This window comes from Diorhabda sublineata, chromosome 9, assembly GCF_026230105.1.
Source record: "Diorhabda sublineata isolate icDioSubl1.1 chromosome 9, icDioSubl1.1, whole genome shotgun sequence".
NCBI classification, from domain to species: domain Eukaryota; kingdom Metazoa; phylum Arthropoda; class Insecta; order Coleoptera; family Chrysomelidae; genus Diorhabda; species Diorhabda sublineata.
In genome coordinates, this window is record NC_079482.1 from 9829652 (window position 1) to 9835416 (window position 5765).

At 30.5% G+C, this 5765-nt stretch overlaps 1 non-coding gene across 1 annotated transcript; it reads right to left on the minus strand.

The window, feature by feature from the left end:
* Positions 1 to 4376: 4376 nt before the first annotated feature.
* Trnaw-cca (transfer RNA tryptophan (anticodon CCA)) lies at positions 4377 to 4448 on the minus strand. The gene has a single exon. It is a non-coding gene; the product is annotated as a tRNA-Trp (tRNA).
* Between the last annotated feature and the right edge of the window lie 1317 nt (positions 4449 to 5765).

Below are 5765 nucleotides of genomic sequence, written 5' to 3' on the forward strand. Positions count from 1 at the left end.
TTTATTAACATATTTTGCAAAGACCAAAGAGCTACAAGACTAAATTAAAAACGAAGTCATTAGAATTACTCCGGTTTTCATTTTGAGCATTTAATTTAGCTAAAAAGTATTATATATTAATAGAATTATTGATGCAATCTTTTGAATAAAAATTGTAATTGGTCAAAATTCAATTTTCAGTGATATTCTTCAAAAATCAAATTTATATATAAATCATATCGTATCGTACTTAAAGTAATAAATGGAAATTATCGTAAGAAAAAACTCTAATGAAAGTAACACTATCCTATAATTGGATTATTTTTAAGAAAATGCATTTTACCACAATATTTCTTATGTACATAAACTTTCGCACTTTTTCTCAATGAAATTCATTTACCTTGTATATATTATCACATATAATAATAGCACACTTATTTTCAAGAATGTCATTTATACTATAAATATGGAATAAATTTAATAATTAATTTTTTCAAATTTCAGCAAAACGTCAATAGCTCCCAGCCATTAGAGGCAACACCCTCTACCTGTACGTACTCTTCGGTGGGCCAGCATGAACTTCATCCTTTGTGACATTGCTCCATAAAAACACCTAGGAAACCTCCATCGCCTACTTTTTCGACAGAAAACCCTGTCTCTACTCCAGACACTATGCCTTCGCCTAATACATTGTAGTTGTCTTAAAAAAATTTCCGTATCTCGTTAAGTGAATATTTTAATAGTAAAATGTATTTAATACACATTTGTTATAAAAGGTGATGTTATGAAAGGAATACGATTGACTAGCGATGAAATTCGAAATAAACAAGTGTATACATTGTAAACTGTAAATAATCAATTTAATGTTAAACCTCAAAATTGATTTAAAATTTACAAACAATATAATTTGATGATTTATTAGTTTCATATAAAATATTTCCGTGTGAGTCTTCATGTTAGAAACGTGATGTACTAATAATTGTCAATCTAGATACCTTCTATTTTAGAAACAAATCATTAACATCATAACATAAAAATATTGATTCCTACAGGGCGAAATTTTGTTGGGATCTTGGGTTTGTTTTAAAAATATACTAAAGTCCTCATCGATCCCATGTGTGCTCAAAAATTTATGCGGGGATAAATTAAAATTTTATGTTTTTTGTATTTTTATCGAAAACGGTAAGATTTATCAAGAAAATACCTCAGGCCAAAGCTGTAGGTCTAAAAATCTTCACAAAAATTATTTTGATGATTTCTTCTCTAAATATTTGTGAAATATCGTGGTAGTAATATTAGTGTTCTACATTATATGCACATATTTGCTACATATTTAGGTACTTCTGTCTCTTAAACTGTATACTAATGAAACTATTGTGTTTAGTCTTGGAATGTCAACTTTAATCGATGCAACAGAGAGATGCGAGAATTGATGGATTTACTGAGTATATAAGAAGTCAGTTATTTAGATTGCATAAAATCATACACCTGGACAGGTTCAATTTCTGCACAAAAAATCACATATGGATGAATAAAAAAGTACTACAAAATAAGTCGACCTCGTACTAGAGCGCGAATAAATGAATCTAGCTTTTGTTTTGTTTGTCGCGACCAAGTGGATGGAGAAACTGAGAAAGAGAAAGCGTGAGATCTTCGAAAAAAACTTCACACTTATATTTAAAGAGTCCTTTGAATTTAGCTGAAGATCGTTCTGAGGGCGTATCAAAAGCTATCATTGGACTTATTAATTTGTAGTATTATTTAGTAGCTGCTGATGCTAAATACCATAACAGTTGCTGCAAATATTTCCTTAAACCTAATATATGTAGTAAAATTGGATGTATTCAATGTGAGGCTATGAACTCTGCGATGGAGGAAATTTTTAAATTCATAGACGACTACCAGTTTACGATAGATGATTCAAAGGATATTTGGAACTTGTAACTTCAAATAACATAATTATAAAAGTACGATTCAAGTTGAAGCGTGGTAGTAGAATTATTATGACAGAGAAGCCTGAAAAATTAGCTTTCTCCTACTACTATGCGGAAAATACGTACATAAGACACACCTTGAGAGCATAAAACTTTACTTTACCCAGCCAGTAGTATTGAATAGTATTGAAAAATATCTAATATATTATGTATTTAAAAATATATATATTATATAAATTACTATCAAACTTCTGTATTTTCATGAAAGTTTAGCTGGTAGAAACAATATGGTATGCAATTCATGTGTAAAGGCCTTTTTTCGACTTATATTATTGTTAATATTCAAATTCGTCGAAAGGACTCTTTACACACCTATACATAATTAACTATTATCTGCATACATATTATATGTACAGATGATACAACTGTGATATCTCAGAAACGATTATACTTAAAAATTATAAGAACAATTTTTATAGAAAATTTTGAGATCTACAACTTACGTTTGACATATTGTTTTGATCGCACATGGGAACTGAATTTTTTTGGCAAACACAAGATCTCCTTCAATATCATGATTAAGTAGCTAAGGTGTACAGCAATGAACAAGCTGATCACCTAACGGAAAGGCAAAACAACTACTTTCATAGGAACACAACCTTTTATAGAATTCCAAGAAAAGTCATCAAGTCATGATCATGAAAAAGTGGGGAAACAAAAGGAAATCACAAACATGGGGTAACACCCAGGTCTGGAATAATCAGAGAGATTCCTTCCTTACTTTACTAACTGGATCCAGAAATTAATTTCATTACGCAAATATGGGCCAATAGAATTACTGTTATGACAGTATGACACTGTCCCGTTAATAACATCGGAAAAATATTTAGAAAGCTATCCACATTTTGTTGGATCTGCAAGTTACCAAAAAAAACAGTCGAGCATCTTCTCTGTGAGTATGAGGTTGTCCATCGACAAAAGCACTGCGATTTACCCTCTTCTAAACTAGAAAGGGTGAGCTGCGTAGCCCTGAGACATGTTTAATGAAAATTCTTTGCACTACGCCATCACCAAAGTATTGCTGGTGTAAGTGTCTCAATTGTATGCGGATCCTCTGAAATACTTAATGCTACTTTCATTTCATTCTCCTGAATCAATAATGTTTTTGCTACGTTTTTTTCGTATTACCTTTACCAGTACAATATAAATGGTTCTTTAGTTTTTCAAATACTGTTTTGTTGGGTGATTTGCGCTCTGAAAATCTTAGATGCAAGCAAACAATTTTGATTACATTCACTCAGTACCCAAATCAGATTCACCATTTACTAAGTAGAAGAATTTACACTGTTTATCTTGAATACTTCTCACTTCATTGGAGACTGTTCTTATAAACGGTGAACCAATTATATTTAAGTAAGTCAATTCTGTCAACTGAAAAAATGTAAAATATCAATATTAATTGTGCTTTACAATAAATTTAACAAAATAACCGTTCTCCTAAATTTAAGAACAAACTTGGCAAAAATGTACAGCAAGCTACAAAACCGAAAATTCTATTTATGCTATAAAATACAAATTGTCCCATTTGAAACAAAAAAGAAAATGAAAGTTTCGACTTTATGTCTACTTTAATACAAAAATATTGTATGATATTTGTATTTGTGAAATATTTTAGGTTTTTTGAAACGTGTAGTAAACTACCAAGCTTCGAATTACCTGGGATTTTATCATAAACGTGTCCTCACCTAATAAAAATTTATATCTAAAGATCCTCGAAAAATCACGTATACTTGATTGTCGTGGGATTGGATTGTATACTATATAAGAATTGAATTATGCGTTTTGACCTCTCCGTAGTATGGTAACACCAGATCTTGCTCTTATTTTAAGCAAAAACCCCTGGAAAGCCTAGTTCTAGCCGGATCGCTTCAACGATGGTATATTTCGATTTCCTGGCTGAACATTTATACAAAACGATATCTTATAATACTGCATTTTTTCTATAAAAATCATGTAGGATTCGTAGGCAATGTTGAACAACAAAATTTCTCACTAAAAATGCATATAACCATTTTCATTTAACAATGGACAACAAATTGCAGATCAAATTGTATAACCCTGAATTGAATGTGTTCTCATCATAGACATAAATACTGTCTCATATATATTTTTAGCATGGGTTTTCTAATCAATGAAGAGGTCTCGTATGTCTACGCCACCAACTGCTAATGTATTTTTAAACCGCCTGTCAACTACTTGTAATCAACTATTGTTATTTGTCTACGAGTTTTATTGATTTCTTTCGATGTCTAAAATTTCCAAGTAGGCTATTTTTTTATTATAGACCCAATTAAGCATAATTCCGCACAGTTTAGGGTTAATAGTTGAGATTCTTCATAAAGATATATGAAATAAAATTTTGATATATTACTCAAACTTGATTCACAACTTATAAAAAATTTATGACCCCGACGTGATTTGAACACGCAACCTTCTGATCTGGAGTCAGACGCGCTACCGTTGCGCCACGGAGTCATTATAACGAATAATACAATATATCTTTCTAATTTTAACGTCTTTCATAAATTTTTGTTATATATCTCGATTTCACTCAATGTTATTATAAATAGTTCACATGATGCATTCTATTGTCTGATGACAATTTATTTATATAGTGCCCCCAAATTATTCTCTTCAAACTAAAAAAAGTATTGCAGAAATAAAAGCAAACAAGCTTAATTCAGTTTTTCCTAATTGTGCAGCTTCGCAATAAGTGAAAATTATTTAATTAGAGACATAAATTTGATATGGGAAAAGAAATACTTCTAAATTTTCGACTTGGCAATTGCCCTGTATTGTTTCCCTCCCTAAAACTTTATGTCCCCTTATTTAAAAAATCTCCGTTGTGACACCATTCTCTCCCACACTATTTATTATTTTTCATTCGCATTGTTCCACTTTTATCTCGTTGTCTCAAGGTTCCTCAAGGTGTATATAGGTGTTTCTATCTCTTTTTCATTATCCTGTTCTCCTGCCTATTGTTGCATGATATCGGAGTTCCCTCTGATGTAATTAAATAAGTTATCGAAATAGTCGCCCCACCTTTCTAATCTTTATTGTTGGTCTCCTATGATGGCATCTTCCTTATATTTACGGTGCCTTGATTTTTTTCTTGTGCTTTCCTCGCCTCCTGGTGAAGATTATCATTTATTTATTCACATAGCTTATACGTAATCATACTGTTTTTAAAATTTATGCCGTGTAATCCGTCGTTCTGATAGACTACATCGTTAATTTGTTTGCTTATTGTGTTGCCTAACCACTTTAGTTTTATTATGTTTTAATGGCAAAAATAGTTGGTTATCGAACTCAGCCATTATGGAGTGTAGAGAAGGAGGAACGTCTCTGGGTTAAAAAATGTGAGCTGATTTTTGATGGGTAAATAGATGGCGCTGGTTATAGAGGGTATTCGCTTGAATTTTACGTGCTGATTTGAAAATTACTGTATAGTAATGCTTTAAATAATGCACCGTGATAATGAAATTAGTAGTATTAAAATAATGAAACGATTAACAAAACAGAATCTCGTTAAATTAACTTTATTATTTAGCTATTTATTTGGTTTAGGTAATACATATATTCTAATTTGAAAAAAAAGTAGAATCATGTAACAATAATGAAATAGTACAAAAAAAACATTTTGGTTGATTAAAATAAAATATTGAATTTTATCCGTAACTAATATAATAATTATAGCGATATAATTAGATCAATAAAATAATAGAATAATAAAAAGAAATATTTCGGTTCATAAAAATAAAATATTGAACTTTATTAGCAACTAATATAATA